Here is a 17,915-nt window from a genome sequence, read left to right on the forward strand (position 1 = left end):
GGAGTGTTACAAACTGATAACAAAGAGTACATGTAAGTCATAAAAGGAGCAGTAGCATGAAATTCTTACTCACAGACTGTGGGAAAAACTTCTGTCCTTGAATTCCAAACAGTTTGCATGTTTTCCAATGTCCTCAATGTCTGTAGTCTTGCATTAAGCTCAGTTAAAGTCCTGGTACCTGAGTATAAAAGAATGTACTCTTGTTAGTTTTTTCATCAGCACAGTTACAGACAGATGCTTTAGGAGCAATGCTTTTATCTTTCCTGGTAGCTGTATCTCATGCAGGTTCATACTGAAGAACAAGTTTCCATTATCATGTTCAATTCACTGGTTTTCATTCACACTTTTATATTACCTGTAGATGTCTGAACATGTAATGCTTCAACTTAATAGCTCTAAAGTTGTGTCTTTGTGTTGCAGCTCGGTATAAATGGGAAAACTGTGCATTTCAGATGGTAAGAAATGAGCAGGCTCTGCACAAAAAGGCCTCTGCAAAGTGGCAGGTTGTATCCTGGGTCAGCCCCAGTCCTCTGTCCCATGAGGCAGGAGGGAGCTTCTACTTCCTTTTCCAGCTTTAATTAAGTGCTACAGCTTGGTTGGCCACAGTTTGGCCTCTGGAAGTAGACTAGCTCTGATCATAGGAGCACAAGAGCCCTGTGAAGGTGCAATGAGATGTCTAGATTGCAGAGCTAGAAACTCTTGAGGTTTATCTAAGCATGTCCAAATGCCTCCTCCTGTTGCAGAGCTGTCTCATCACCCACTGCTTGGGGCTGAAGTACTTCCTGCTACCTTTTTTTCCCCCTTCCTCTCTTCCTTCACTGTGCATAGACCCTGCAATAAAGTTCTAATTCAAAAGGAAAGGGAACTCCTAATTGCACTGCAATTATAAAGCAACAGATGACTTACACCTGGGAGGTGATGCAGCTGCATTTCATCAGCCAGGAGTTGTAGCATAGTCACAAAATGTTGCATACACAAGAACTGACACAACTTTTATTTAACCCTCTCCCCTGTGAGCAAAGAGGTTGGGCATCAATTTCCAAACATGGGTTGGGTTCTCTAAATTCCCTGGAACTCAGGGCTACTTAAACTTCTTTCTACTCCAAACCTGTTGTTAAATTTAACATTTATTGTCTACTGCAGCTAGGACTGAATACTCATTTAACCCCACCAGGATACATGCTGTAACTACAGTATATTCTAGGAAACTTTAATTAGTTCATGTTTTCATGTGAAATACAATTTTATTTTTAAAGCTATTTTTAAACATAAAACACCAATTCAGCATGGTTTTCCTTTCCTCAGTGTTGCTACAGTTTGATTTTCATGGAACAACTGTCAGTATTTTATCAAACTGAATGAAATAATAGGGGTTTGAAATAGTTCTCACCCCTTCAGAGAGTTCATTAGAAACACTTTCTTTAAAGGTGTACCATCATCTTTTAAACCTCATCAATTTTATGCAACAGTTTGCCAGTGAGATCTTTTCTGGGAATGTGGGTACTTTGGGCTTAAATTTGGGAAATTCAGGCTCAAACCCCTTTCTGGCAAAGAGGGACTCAAGGACATGCTTGTCAAGCTCATTTTGAAATTATGACCTCACACCATAAGCCTGTAGAAGGAAACACTTCCTGGTCTTCCTGGGAACTTTCTTTAGTTTACAGAAAGGCCTTCAAGAGCCATTGACCTGCAGAAAGAATGGGACTTACCCTTAACCATTGAATTGAGAGAGGTGACCCACCCAATTCTGTCTCAGCCTCAAATACCACTTATGTAGCTTATCTAAGAACTGTTTAATGTACTGTATGTACCAGCACTTAGAGCAGTCACCAGAATCCAGTGTTTCCCACTCGTAGGTGAGTGCTCTAGCTGTTAAGCTCCAAGTCTCTCTTGGCTAACAAATACTCCTCATTCCCTCTCAATGAGAAGAGACTGCTACTTAGTAGCTGAGACAACTTTCAGAAAGGGAGAAAGTGAAGTTTGACTGCCCTTTTGCCAAGCAGGGACACAAATCTCACTTTTCCACATACTGAAGAATCTTCTAAGTACTAATCAGCTGCTCCAGCAATGCTCTCCTGGCTTGCTCCCTTTTTAAAGGACTGCCAGTCTTCAAAGATCAACTTTTGAACAAGTTCAACAGAGGGAAAAGCTTCAGACACATATCTATAGGCAGTAGTTCCTTACTGGCTGCTTGCATGGAATACTGGCTGCTTTGGATCTCCTTTGAAAGAAACTCAAAGTGCACCACAGAGGACCTTAAACAGGTCCAACACTTTATCTCAGGAAGTTCCAGTTTTGTTGGACAATGCTCAATGTCATGACACATTTCTTTTTTGGCTTTTAACCTAATCAAATAGTGCAAGGTCACCAGGCAATCTGTTCCAGAGCAGGACTGAAATCCATGCTGGGCCTATTTCCTGATCTGTAAATATAAAGCTGGTCCTTGCAAAAGGCTGTGTCATACACAAATGATGAATGTGGTTTAACCAGCACATAGTATTGTTGTTCATCCAGCAAGCTTCTCTTGTCACATTTGAGAGATAAGCAAAGCAGGTCTTTGCAGTTTGAATTGCCTTGGAAAAGCATGTGTGCTTCTCGGAGTCAGATTTTCACTGTTTCCTGCATAGACATATTATACAAGACAGATAATGATAGATAATTACAGAAAGATAGTAAAGATCTTGTGAACTCTGAGTTTGCAATTACTTGCACAGTAAAAAGCTGGAATTCTTTCACTAGATGTCTTCAGCATGCAGGGATGAAAACATAGTTTTCCCTCCAGCAGAGGGGGCTTGGCAGTAAGTTTTCTAAACAAAAAACCAAATGATTTCTTTGGAAATTGAGTAATACTAAAATTAAACTGGCTTTTGTATGAACTTGCATAGTGTTAAAGGTAAAAACAGAACTTCCTCCAAACAAGGCATTCAAATATAAACAGACACAATTCAAATTGAGTGTTGCTCTGGCTATCTTTGTTTCTCTTGTTTTTCAGTGTGGCTTTTCTATTATAGCAGAAAGCCCTTGTAGTTGTATCTAACAGGCACATTGTGCAAGTAAAACAGTTTTTTCTCCTAACTCCTTTGAAGAGCTGAGTCCAAGTTCCTATTAAATCTGTCCCTGTAAACTATTTCAATAAGTGTACAACAAAAACCCAGAGAAGACACTGAGGTAAAGTGCTGGTGGAAAGTTTTCCAAGCCTCAACAAATCTGTGTATATGAAGGCAGCACATGTCCTGTGAGTAGTCCAGGAATTTACAGCATAGTTTTCTAATTATTTGAGGCCACTGTAGTTTTAAATAATTGACACAAATCTGGATGGCCAAAAGAGACATTGGCAGCCTCACAGTATGGGTGAGGCCAAAACCATGGATGTGATCCAAGGTGGTTGTGTACAAAAGCACATTTAAAGCTAACACTTAGCATTATGTTGCACACAGTGTTACATACAGACAAAAGAGTGACACAAATTTCTCTGTAAATTAAAACAGGCTGGCTAGTCTTCTGGTAAATTCCTCTTTTTCACAGTTAATTGGATTTGTCCCCCAAGGACTGTTTCCTTGTTTGATTTCAACTCACACAGAGGAAAAGTACAGGCAGGTGTACTTGAATACCCGGCAATTATATTATCTTTATTACTTCTGATGAATAATTTTACTCCCCATGTGACCACTTGAATAGTACTGTTCAGTGCTGTTCACAACCAGATTGTTTTGTTTCTAATGAGAACTAGCTGCCAATTTCAATGACAGATTCTGGTAAATGTAATTATTTTCACCTCTGTGGCTCCAGCTTCTGGTGAAGGAACTATTGAAAATAGTGATGCACTAGAGTAACTCAGAATGAAATTCATGCCAGATGTAGCAGAAGGTGCAAATGACTCACTATGACCAGTAAGGGTGCAGCACTTTCCCTCCCTGATGTGGGCACAGGCTGTCCTGGTAGAGCCACAGTCAGCAATCCCCTTGCAGGATGCTGAGGTGCATCACTGCACCAGCCTGGGCTCTGCCCACTCACTGCCCTCACTGGTCACTCTGGTGAGTTCTTCTCAGAAGGCAGGATCTCAGCACCCACCCTATGTTTGTGGAGTACAAGTGTCACCACCCACATAGCCCCATAATTTTCCTTAAGTACTAATATACTGAAAGAAAAAGAGTATGTGGGGGTGGAGGAGGAGGAGGTGGAGGAGGAGAGTTCTGGTCACACTAAATCATTATTTAGTGTGGATATCAGATTGTCTGTTAAACCTTCTATTTGGAAGTGGATGTACTATGTACTGACATACTATTTCTGGTATTTCTGGTAGATGAGAAAGGGGTTTACAGCAGCCCATTGGGAGGAAGGGGGATGTGGCAGGTCACTGTGTGTCCTCAATCCCCAAACCAGGATCCCATTTAATGGCACCCATGATGAGCCCCAGGCCCTCCTGCCTTTGAGTCCCCTCATTAATACCACATCTTCAACACTTCCACCCACTGATATCAGTTCTCCCAGTCTTTGGACCTGGTGTCCTCCACAGCCCTTACCCCACTTCTCCAAACCCATTCCTAAACCTCTTTCTTCTCTATAGAGCTGCCTTTCTTCTCACAAAATTAAAATATCCACGCCAGAGCATCCCCTCCCTGCCAGAACAACCCTGGTCTACAATCCCTCTGGGATTCCTGCCTGCTTGGAGTCACTGCAGAGCTGCCCTCTCATAAGCCTTGGGCACTCTGAGCACTGCCCCTGCCTTTTGGCTCCCCAGTGCCACCTACCCCTCAGTTCCCTCTGGGCTCCACAACAATCTGAGCTCCTTCCTGGCATCAGCTCCTTGGATATCCCCTCCTTGGGTGCACTTTGTGAAAACCCTGACTCTTGCTTTTCAGATGGGAGGATTTCAAAACACACCAAGTCCTCCACCATTCACCTCTGTAAGGGCAGCAAAAAGGGGAAAAGCAACTGGGTGTCTTTCAGAAAGCAGTGCCCTGCTGTGGGGGGCACTGGAGGGGATTGAGGAAGAGAAGAGAGAAGAAAGGAGGGCAGTTATGGGAATTTGCAAGAAAAAAAGAATCGACTTCGATTAATGACTTGAGTCAGAATACAAGGAGGCTGAACTTCCCAGAAAGGAAGTTCACTAACAAGGAACCACTGATAACCTTCAGACACTAAACTGAAAACTCTGGAGAAAGTAGACTTAATTCTCAGAAAAAAAAAACAAAAACAAAACCTGTCCGAAGTATACTTAATATAACAGAAAGAAAGCAAAAGACAAGAGCATCTTGAAACTAAAAGAGATATTAAACAGAAATTAAAGGGGCAATTATAAAACATTGGGCTGGAAAGCAGAAAAAACCTAGAGTGGAGTAAATTTTAAACCTAGGACATTGGGATTTGTTCACACAGAGGAAGGTCAGATGGGGATAAACTTCCAGCAGTATTATGGAAGAAGCCAATAAGGAGTTAGCTGGGACTAGCATAGAGGGAGTGCAATAAATTTAAAAAAAAAACCAGAGAAAAGGACTGTGGACTGGAAGAGAGGACACAGGCTAGAAACGAAAGAGAAAAGAAAGAAACAGCAGAATAAATATTGTATGGGATAAGAGAGAAAAAGAAAGAACAGCCTGTTCTAAGTCAGCTCATGGAAACCTGCAGATCTCCCAAACCTGTTTTATTAATGGCCAATGCCAAGTTTAAAACTGTGTGTGTACTGAACTTTTCATGTGGAAAGGCAACTGTCTGTGCAAATTCAAAATGGACCAGGAAGAGCATTATCTCAATGGCAAAGGATGTTCTAAAACTCTGAGCCCAGAGGACTAAAATGACATCTGACAGCTTCAGACATAAAATATTCTAGGGGAAGTGAGACTCTGGATGCTACTGACCTAAAAGCTACTAGGCATTGCTACTGCTGTTATTTTAACAAGGGCATAGCTTCTTCCAGCTCAGTTCATCTTTCCAAAGGTGCTAATTCTTTAAAGGAACAGTAAAGGAACAGTAAGTACATTGGAAAATGTATCATATGCAAATATGCAATTGTCTCCTGTTCAGCATATTAACACACATACTCTTCAAAATAAATAATAAAAAAAAGTTATTCCTGAGTATTATAATTGTAAACACCTGTAATGATGGATTACAGAATCACATTCTTGCACATGAAATGAAAGCAACAAAAATTTGATTTTTAGGCCATGAAGAGATGCAGGTAAGAGCCTCGTTAAGGTATGTGAATGCAAGTCCCAAGAACTTGCACATGAAAGATCCAAGCAGACAGATAATTTTGCAGGTCACTGATAATCAGACAAGAAGTCTGAACAGTCTTGTTGGGTCTAGTGTGAGATCATTACCTTAAGACAACAAAAAATTATGGGTCATATTGTCCATCCAGGGATGAATGGAGCCCCTCTTGGTATGGTGCAAAAGGAGAAGTAAAACTACCCAACTAGTAAAGGGTGTCTGCCCTGAGTTCCCAGTGACTGCAAGGGCTGAGTCACAGTGGGTTCTTGGACATGCAGGGGAGTTTTAGCAGGAAACCGCCTACCACTTTTATTTACAGCTCTACTTCAACGATGCCATTCGACTCAGCTCAGGAGGTGATTTTATCACTCTAGATGTTGTGGATGCATCTGTACAGAGACACTTTCCAAAAGGCCACGTATGTTTAGCGTTGTTTTCATGAGGTTTCTTTATCTATTCACTTCAGATGGAAGAAATACTGCCCCTTCTGCTCTTCTACCTCCCTCTCTCCATCCACTTGAATTTGAGTCATACCTGACCTGCACACAGGCTTTGCAGCTCGTCTGTTTAGAAACCAGCGTGAGCACAGGCAGCTACAGCAGCACAAAAGCACTTCAAAATTTGACCAATTCTGGTGTCTCATCATTAGTTTTAAATAAGGCAGGAGCTCAAAGATCCAGAAAAGCGGGGGGAACCACAGTTCTGCCAGCCTATCCTGCCCCAACTCAGTGATCTCCACATTCAGCACCTGGGAGAGTCCTGTTCTCCCACATTCAACACATTATCTTCCTGGCAATTAACTTAATTAAAACAACAGTAAGTTTGTATTAAAAAAACCATTCTTGAATGCTGGTAAAGTTTCTTCTTTGTAAAATACAGAATTCTCTATAGGAATCTATGGTAAAAAAATGTATTTGTTTGCAAATTCCAGCCCTTAAAATTGAGACAGGACCTTCCTTGCCTTTCTGCCAGTTGTGTCCTAGTTTTGTGAGAGTTAAGATCACACATTTCCCCAGCACCCCTGTGTCACTCAGTGCACAAATGTGTGAGTGGGCAGATTTCAGGTTGCATATGCAAATGTAAATCTGATATTGCCCAGTTTTTTAGTTCTTGGCTTTGTAACCACATGAAATCGGTGCAGTGTGTGCACCAGTGTACAGGATGGGAGGAAGGCTGTGGTCTCTGCTGCACTGAAGTGCAGACTGCTAATTAGGAGAACAGAAGAGGAAATGGGGTAATATTTCTCTGGAAGAGTGATGGGGTCTCATGACTGCACCAGAATCCCATTTTCAGAGGGGAATGGCTGCTAAATTCCTGCTGATGAGGACTTGTCTCCAGTCATGGAGTGCTCCTTGGGGCAGTAAACCCAGTGGAAAACAGCACCATGACCCAGACTCTCCCAAATCTCCTGCCTGTACAGGCATCTGTCATATTTCCCCATATTTTCCAGCCCTGAAAAAGAGGCTGGAAGGAGATAAGGAAAGAAACATAAAACCAAGAAAATATTTCTGTTGGACCCATTTCTGTCTGCATATAGCAGTAGGCAGAAAAGTTTATGCAAATTAGAATCAGCCACGGGACTTCTGGGAAGTTGGCAGTGATGCTCTCAGTGTCTCAGAGCTAAGGTATGAGTGAAATTAAGAGAGGAAAGCCTCCTAATAACCAGTACAAACATGCAGTTCATCCAGTAAAAAATTGCTTTGACAGTCTATGTTGGCAGCTACAGACACTCGGGATCAGTTTTTCTTTTTTATGCTGCACAAAACTCTCTTGCTGGTCATTCTTTAAATCCAGATTTGGCTTTAGCCCTGCCTTTCAAGTACACATTTGAAGTACACATCTCAAGTACACATCTCACCATGTGCAGAGTAGAGAAAGGATGCTGCATGAATCATGGGAGATGATCTATTTGCCAGAGCTTTGTAGGCTGTGCCACTCTTGGTATTTTCTGCAGCGAGTCTGTCACATGAAGGGGATTCATTTGTGACCTGAAACAACTCAGCGAGTGTGACTCTGTAACACCCAATGGGTTACCTCCCCAGTCTGAGTCTGGTGTTTCCCTCTCTCCCCAGATCACACCCCTCCTACTCTTCTACCACCATCACAACCACGTGCTGGCACAAAATTAACAGAAAATAGCCACACTCAGATCTGCCTGCCACCTGCTAGCAGAAACTGGGAATTCACTGGAATTCATGGAACTGGAGGCAGGTCACACACATTACGCCCTTGATACCACAGTTTATCTGCACAGTTGATATTTTACAGTTTCATGTGTGTTGTTCAGTTTCCCTGAAATTAACCTTTGAAAAAAAAAAAAAAAAGAAAAGAAAAAAAGAAGAAAAACCCGCAGCCTTTCAGGGGGATCAGAAACCCATTTCAGGAAACGTTACCAACTTTGATGGTAAATGCAGCCACTGAGAGTAAATGTATTCTTTTGTGTGTGTGTGTGTGCATTGGACTAAGTTTTTTGTTGAAATTTCATAGAATCAGAGAGAAACAGAGGAGGAAAAGTGTGGAATGCTATTCAGCTTACTGCTGGAATAACACATTATATATTGCATACTTATCAGTGGTGAGTTATTTTTAGTATGATCCATGAGCAAGCAAGAAGTCAGGACTTTTATCCAGTGCTTGAATCAGGCAAGCTACTTTTTCCAGCCTGGACACCTGGAACCCTCCAGTGCAGGGATCTCTAGGCATTGCTCCCCTGGCACAGGGCACAACCCTGCCCTGGGCTCCCCTGGTCTGTGACCCAGTGGTCAGTGACTGTCCAGGGGAAAATGGGACACTAGGAAAGTAAGGATAAAATATACAAGGAATGAAAAGCCAGAATGAAACTGGAGGTGTTAGGCAGTATCCTTTCAGCTAGCTCAAAATTTGTAACATAAATGTATCTAGAAGGGAGCTTTTAATGTCTTTGTCTTCCAAACCAGGCTATTTTTAGCAGTGAAGTTAAGGTCTGGACGCCACTGCTCTATTCTGGGTGCAATCCTGCTTTTCCATTTTACTAAAAACATCTACTTGGAGATCTTTGCCCAACTGCCTTTTGCAGCATTTTGGATGCAGAAGTCAAGGCTAACGTGAAGTCACATTTGCACCCTGCTATAGCCACAGTATATCTATCACATTCCTAATTAAGCACCAGCACAGACCACAGAACAAAATGTTCACCTGCACAACAAAGGAAAAAAATCCTGAGAACCTTCCTAAGAACACAGACACTGTACTGTTGTTCCTGTGTTTATATGCTACTGTAACAGGAAATCTTCATAAGGGCTCTGATGAAACTCCTGCCAAGTCTTTAGCCAAGAAATCTAAACTCATTAAAGATTTCCTCCTGACCACAGCATAGTCTGTAAGTATGGACTTGGGAAGATACTGGAGCATTTTTAATGTACCCAGGAATTCTGGGTGCCTGGCAGGGTTCTGGAGCTCAGCAAACCTCAGGATGTGCAGGGCCTTGTCTGTAGCTGCTCCACCTTCACCACGGGTAAGGTACAGCACTGTATGAGCATTACAAAGGGGCTGACTAACTGCAAAATCCACACTCCCTGTTAGTATTTTAATCCTTCCTTATAGACTCAGGGAGAGAGGATATAGACCTATTTATATGGGAAATGATGAGAGAGAGATCAGTGTTTAAATTCACATTCATCAGTGTATTGGTATTTCTTGCTAGAGGTGCTTAATTTCATCTGTTTGCCTATGAAAGTTCTTGAGGGAAAAAGCCCCAACACTTGGCATATGAAGAATTATATCTGCTTTTTCTTGACAACACCCAGCTAATCTGAATTTTTAAACTGATGATTAGAGAAATCTAATTATGGAACTTCAGCTTAGATATATAGTAAATCAGCAATCACCTGAAGGCTGCAGTAACTTATATTGGTTGAGGCTGTAATGCCAGGAACATACAGATCATTTTGTTTAGAGGTAAACCCAGAAAACCATGGACAGAGTTTAGGTACTGCTACAAAAACTGAGAGGTTACTCAGTCTATACTCCAATAGTATAAGACAGAGCCAGAACAGGACAAGTGGAGTAAAGAACTAAAGAGAAGTACAAATTTAAACTGCTCACCTATAATAGCTCCACTCACCTTCCCAAAAGATTTTCTGTGAGTAAAGTTGTATTAGAATTACTTGTGGTTTGAGGTCATCACATGTCACTCCTCATACGTCCAAGAAGGTTTTGAAGGTCACCTTGGCAAGCTCAATTCAATTTATGTAACCAGGTCCAAGGCTTCCTTTAGACTCATCAGACAGTCGCCAGCATTTTATTTTGACGTTATTATGAACTGAAATAAACCTGCAATTGAAAAACAGCATCAGCACTCCAGCGTAAGATAAGTGAATATAAGACTTCTCACACTGTCAGAGGACAAAGTGGCCCTTAGAAGGTGAGTCACCACAGACAGCAAAACCTCCCTGCAAGAGCAACTCAGTGAGATCTCCAGAACTCCTGAAGCAAATCCTCCAGGCTGGGCACTCTTCCCACTTTCATATTCTTAATTACCTAATTTACTGTTAGGAGACATCAAGGCCTGCATGCAAAGCTACACTAATTTTACATAATGTAATATTTCTTCTTAATTAATCCAAAAGCATGTGTGGTGAGGTCTGTATGTAACTGATATAGATGTTTCTAAAATTAGAGAATGCTTCATTAATACCGTTAGATGATGTTTGTAATTTACCATTTTAACAACAGATGTCAAAAATTCTACATTTAAAGGACTTTTTATCTCGTGTCAGAAATTGTCAGCTTATTCTCCTGATTCCTAGAAATTTTCCTGGAGTTGGAGCATGGTGAAGTTAATCTATTTTGAACACAGCTTATTGAGTTCACATGTAAAACTGGCTGAGGTTTGCAATAAATCTGGAGAGGGAAAATGTCTGAAAAAAAAATCCAATTCTTTCTCCACAAGAGCAATTATGGTGAGTTTTTTTTCCTTTTCTTTTCCTGGCAAATGAGGAATTAATATTTGTACTCTGAAGAAAACTGTTGACCCACGTATCAGGACCTCTTTTCTCCAAGGACAGAGGAGAAACAGAAATCTGGATAATTTCTCAGTACTTTGAAAACTGAGACATTAAAATTCACATTAGCTATTTCTTGCCTAGATATTTGTAGACGTGTTACATAACTAGCCAAGACCATAAGACAATAATAAACTCTATATAGCATCTATCTGTACAGTAGAATAGAAGGTGCACATTCAGTAGTTTCTATTTGTTGGGTATAGGTGTTATTAGATTCTGCAGGACCTAATATATTCCATCATCCTAAGAGTTTGGTGGTGTATGATTCGAGATGAAACTGCAACTGTAAAAAAGATCTGTCAATTAAGATAGGTTAGAATCACAGCAGAAATACAGAGGGCAGCAAATCATGCCCATGAAAGATATTTTCTCAAGGCTGAGTATTAATAATGATTTATTCAGGTTTAGTCATCCAGGCTTGATGGCTTCAAATATTAGAAGTCCAACCAAGTAATCTGGAAGGGTCTCAGTGAGTTGTGACAGAAATAAGATTGTCCACCTGGATCTGGATGAGAAGCTGCAAGAGACTGCTATGCCACCACCTTCTGATTTCTCAACTTCCTCTGTGCTAGTTGTATCTCCTATAGCAGCACTTTTTTCACTTCAAGAAGACCACTTTTTTCCTTTTAATTTGGGCTACAGAATCTCTCTACATTCAAGGAAGTAGAACTGAGATTTGCATCCATTTGACCATATTAAGAATGAATTTTAATCAGTTTCTGTGAAAACCAAAGGTGAGGGAATACTTGAGTCATTTCCTCCACCTCACCCCAACCATGAAAATCTCCTCCTGTGTTGATTATGCCCATGTATAAAATGCATTAGAAACTGATTCCACAGCCCTTGACTTACTTCAGTAGAAGCACAGCATTTGCCTGTGGTTTGAGTAGATGGACTCATGGGAGCACCAGAAGGAGCATCAAACACTGTCCACCTGCAGCAGCAAATGAAAATTTGTAGTCATGTAAATCATTCAGGAGAAGCTAAATAGGCACTGTAAAGGAAAAGAAGTGGTGGAAAATGCCTGTAAGAATGGGAAATTATAAAAGCAGAGAGTAAAGATACCATTAAACTAGTAATAAAGATACACTGGAGACCTTTTTTCATTATTAATTGATTTTTTTTGGTATCCTCAATATTCCCACTCAAAAATAAATTTTGCCCAAAGCTCACCACCTCTCCTGTTGCACTCTTTACCGTCAGAATTCCCTTCCCATATTTCATGGATCCATAAATGCCTGAGGACCCTAACTGCATGTACAAACAGTAACCTGGTCTCCAAAACCCACAGCACAGTTCAGCATCAATCCTGTGCCATGTTACTCTCCTTTCATGGGCTTGGGATCCAAAAAGACATGAGAACAGGGAGAAACACAGAGTGTGGCTTCAAGCAAGGGAGAGAGGGCAGCAAGGGAGGCAATGGAAAGGGAGCAGAGTGTACTGGCTCGGTTTGGAAAGGATCACTGAGGTGCTTTATTTCAGCCAGACTGGAATAAAATTAGCAACAGGTTCTGAAATTCAGTGCCTGTGTTCCTCCAGCCAGCATTGAAACCTCTGTAGTCCAGTAAGTGTATCTGGAAGCCAAACTTTATATGCTCCTACTTTAACATATCCAGTTCAGTATTAAAAGCTGCAGTTGCCCTGAACAACACCCTGCTATCTCTGGAATCAGCACCAACATTATTTTTAGGGATCCACAGTTCCTTCATTAGTTGTGGAGTATGCACATATAGACTCACACACACACACACACACACAATCCAGCAACACAGAATTGTCATTCAGATGAAAAAGCAACCAGAAAGCAGGCTGCCCTTTCACAATACTTTTGCCAACAATTTGAAACTTTCCTTTTTTTCCCCCCACTCAACTAATTACCAAGAAAGATGTCTAAACTACCGAGATGTAGAAAGCCCAAACCACATTTTTGTGTGGTTAACTGCTCAGCATTTGAATTCATAAGGCTAAATCGAATCTTGATTTGACTTGGTTAATGTCTACAAAGAGCTTCCACTGAAACATCAGACAAGATCCATTTAGTCTGGGCTCAGGGAAACCAGCATTAACTACCCCTGAAAAAGTAGCTAGCATAATTTAAAATAAACAATTCCAGAATAGCCAGCCTAGAAAGAAACTTCCCTCATAGCCTTAGACAGTTAATTTATTGCTTATTTGAAACATGGCATTTATCTCTTCCAGTTTATCTCTTACAGTGAAATATTTCAGACAACATGGACTATTCCAGGGAGCTGACGAGAGGGAGAGGCTCAGCTGTTACTCAGTTTTAGTACACAATTAAGATTAATTTGCTTAACTTCCAAAACACAGTGTTTTTCATTCTAGCCATTGGAACTTCCTAACAACTAATAGAGTGATCCTTTTAGGAAGACAAACCAAATTCCTATTGTCCATCCCAACTGGATGGCATCTGAGTTGTATATTTCCTGCAGAACAGCACAAATTCCAGTTCAGACAGAATTTATTACCTCTTTATCAACTGGTTAACGCTTGTCTAGGTAGATGCTTATCAAGGCTTGATAATAGAAGACTGGTGAATTCCTCAAAGTGTATTTTGTTCTTGGCATAATGACGTGTCTGCTGTGACTGACAACTGTGCCAGACACGCATTGTTCTTCAGTGGTATCAGTGTAAAGTGAGTCATCTCTGCAGTCATTTTACCTGGAAAAACTGACTAAAAGGATAAGAGGATGACTGTATTCCTCAGGTCCACTTTATTACTTCTTAACTTAGAAAATTGTTGAATGGATAGTATGGAATTGGGAGATGGTCACAGTAGTTACACCTTTTGGACACGTCCCATTTAAATGCATCAAACTCTGACCCTAAAACCTAATCAAAGTGGGTGACAGAGGTTCACACTTCACTCAGTGCTGCTGGTTTCACTGCATCTGAAAGCAGACTCAGAGACAGTGTGGTGTCTAATTTACTTGCAAAATCAAAGAATTCCGATTTCAAGGGTTTCGTTTAAATGAAAATTCAGATTCTGGAGAAGAAAACAAAACCCACTAAAACAGGAAGGATGGTATTGTGGTTAAGTTTCTAGTATGGGGCTCTGAAGACCTGAATTATGTTCCATTCCTAGCCCTACTGCAGACTATCTCTCTCTGTGACTTCAAGCAAATCACTGAATCTCTTGGTGCTTCAGTTTCCCTTTTTTAAAGACGATGTTGGTGATTTGATCAGTTTAGATAATGAGCACATTCACATAAGAGCTACCATTTACAGTATAAGCACAAGAGAGCCTCTAACCTCAAAACACTATTGAAAAATATGTGACCCTGTTTACTGAACTCTTCTTCCAAGAAAATAGCAATTCCATATTAAATTCCCACACTGATCACCCACTTACTAAACAAAACTCTAAACAACATGCTATTCCACAGATGCATTGGCCTGCCAATTAATCCAGATTCACAACAGAATCGGTGTCTGCTTCTGTTCTCCAAAGTTAGGAAGAGGCTAAAATGGGGAGTGCCTGCTGATTTTCTAAGCCTTTCAGGTTTGTTTTTTTTTTTCTTTCCCAGAGGACTGTCCCTGCAGTGGGGATGAATTCAGCAGGGTGTGGATTGCCCCATAATGGAATTTATACTGGGGAATACGATACCTGGTACCACAACCTCCTCTCTCTTGGTGGTTTCACAGGGTGAGGAAAGGCTTGGAGCATAACTAAAGGAAGCTCTGTCTGCATTACACTGCTGCTAGTAGTGATAAAAGTGTGGGGTTTGGAAAGCAAACTAACCAACAGGAAAATGTCTTGTGTACCCCAAAAGATACTGTACTCTCCTACCTTCAAAACCATCTTCAGACCCATGTTTTTTCCCTTGCTGCCACCGGGCAGACCTTGCCTGGCATCCCTAGTGCTTTCTTAACAGATTCCCTCTCCCCTTTGCCCTGTTTCTAGCCCTGCTCCTGCTGTACAAATGCCCAGCAATTCCTCTGAATTTTCTGTCATCTTCCAAAACAGTACTTACAAAATAGGGGTAAGGGCTTCTATTTTTAACAAAAGCTGAGTTTGTTCTTTGTTCTAGCTTTTGGAGATTTACTGATAGAAAGCATTTACTTTGCTGCCCCAGGAAACAAGGGAGAAAGAAAGATGGGATAATGTCTCTGGATAATTTTCTTTCTTCTGAGACTTTGCTTTGCTTTTCTGAGACCATTAGCAGGGAAGAAAGGGAACACAATTTGTTTCTCCACGTGAAAAGGTACTTTGTGAAGAAGACAAAAGTAGGTGTTTCACACAGAAAGCTTTACTTACCAAACAGACCCTAAGTCTAATTCACCTTGCAAAAAGCAACTGCTTTTTGAGTGACAGAGCACAGATCAGAATAATCTGAACTGGCAGCTGTGCTTTCAGCTTCAGTCCTTTCTAGAGATCTTTCTCCATGGGCTCTGTCCAGCAGCTCTGCACCGGTTCCAAATTTCTGCACTGCCCTCTACTGGGTACAGTAACTATCCAATCCTGCCGGCGTGGAGCTCTTCCCAAGGCCCACATTGTAGGGTTTGAAGCTGAGGGAGTGGATGTAAGAAAGGAAAGAGGACGGGAATGATATAAGAAAGGAAAGAGGAGAGGAATGGGGGATTGCAAAAATGAAACATGAGTGGGTAGAATTGAAGATATCCCAAGAAAGCTCAGTCTGTGGAACATCTAAAACCCCAGCTCTTCTTGTCACAAAAACTACACTCACTGTGCAAGTGTCCTTCACATATTACAGCTGATGGCCACTTCTCCTGGGCAAGCCTTTTCAAGGCACTTTATGGAGCCCCCCGGACCACTCTACTGTGATTCACATAGAGATGGTGTCAAACTCTGTAAGCAGCAGCCTGACACACTTGGCTTTTGGTGTCCGAGCTGGCAGGCTCACTCCATCACTCTCCTCAGCAACTGGGAGTTAACATGCCCATTCGAGCCTTGCCAAGTTCTGAAGCTTTGCAACTGAATATTATTACCACATTCTTGCTCAATGAAGACGATTTTTTGGACAGACACTTCATCAGCTGCACTACTGAGTGCATGGCAGACAGACTGCATGTGCACCTGCAGGATCTTTCTTTCCCCTGTGATCTTACAAAATTACGAATTACATGAGAGTGAAACAGCTTTCCTGGCACATCTACAGCAGCCTTCAGCCAACTCCATCTCATCTGAGAAACATGCACAGCACTGTGGCAGCCCTGCCGTGCTCCCACTTACAGCCACAGTGATGGCAGGAGCCAAGGGTGCAGCAGCAGGGAGGGAGCCTGGCTGGGTGCCTGGGGGCTAGGGAGGAGTTAGAGGATCTCAGCTGTACTTTTGGCTCTGATATACTTTATCTTGACAGAATTAAGGACTTCAAAACCCTTTCCTTTGAAGGGTGGAGGGGAGGAAAGGGACTTTGTTTTGCCTAAGTAGCTGTTAAGGGCAAAGCCTGGTTGTATTACCTGTCTGAACATGAACATCAAACCAGCCATTGAATCTGCTCAAGCACGGAGTGCACTACGCCAAGGCAAATAGTGGCAAAACACTTCTCACTATTGCATGTTCAAATTCTAAAGTAAGTTTCAGTTCCACCATTGCTTCATTCTTTTGTTTTACACAGAAAAGCAGATGATCTTCCCCCAGCTGCTTATGCCAAACATTGACTAAAGCTCTGTTGCTCAAAAATTGTTTGATAGAGTATTCTAAGCACAAAGTGAATCTCTGTGCAACATCTTAAAATTCATGGCAAGCTCTGTTTCTCCACATTCATGACAACTATGCATGACAGAACTAAGCAGTTAAATCTTGGTGGCTAAAGCATCATCAGAAATTTCTAAGTTCACCTCTTGTACACTGGCTGCACATCAGTGTAGGATGCTATATTGCCATTGGGTTAAGTCAGTCTGTGACCACACTGACTTCTGAAAAGAATATTCAGGTTCAAGCAGGACATACATTCCCTCAACTTCATCCCAAAGGACAACTCACAAAGCCTTTCCAGCCCCTCTCCCCTTAATCATTTGACAGAGACATTTCCTCTTCATTGTCACAAAACATGTTGATTGCGGGGAAACTTCCTGGACTTTTAAACATGTTGGTTATTACTTTAAGAAAAAAGCTCTTTGGAAAAAGCATACTTTACTGGGCCTGCTTAAGGGAGCACGTAAGACACTGGTTTGGTACTTGAGGTTTAAAATCTCCCTCTGGGCAAGCAGAACAGCATCCCAAGTCTCTTGCACTGGCTGCTGGCAAGGTTATAAATACAGTTGGGATTTGAACTTTTAACTCTGATTACCCTGCAGAAAACCCCAGGGAAATTCTGCTTTGAGAACTCAAACCCCAGCGTAACATCTTTACAGTCCTCTCAGTAGAAGGATTATAGGCTTCTCTGAATGTTTTTCTTGCTTTATTATTGCTCTATTTTTTTTGCCCTTTCTTGGACATTCAAGTTATACACTGATCCCTCTCACCTGTTCTGTCCACCTGTTAGCTCTGAGGAGAGCAGCACGTTAAAACTTCCCATATTGATTGCTTACTTGCTTTCCTTGCCATTCCCCTCCTCCCGCGTTTTGAGCTGACTGCCAGTCAGAGCCTCATCCATCACCTACCTCCGGTGTCCCCTCTCCTCCCCGGGGCCTCAGAGCGCTCTGGTGCTCAGGACTACCCGGCAGCACCTCCCG

The sequence above is a fragment of the Manacus vitellinus genome, unplaced genomic scaffold (assembly GCF_001715985.3).
Source record: "Manacus vitellinus isolate BGI_N305 unplaced genomic scaffold, ASM171598v3 scaffold_12_pilon, whole genome shotgun sequence".
Taxonomy (NCBI): Eukaryota; Metazoa; Chordata; class Aves; order Passeriformes; family Pipridae; genus Manacus; species Manacus vitellinus.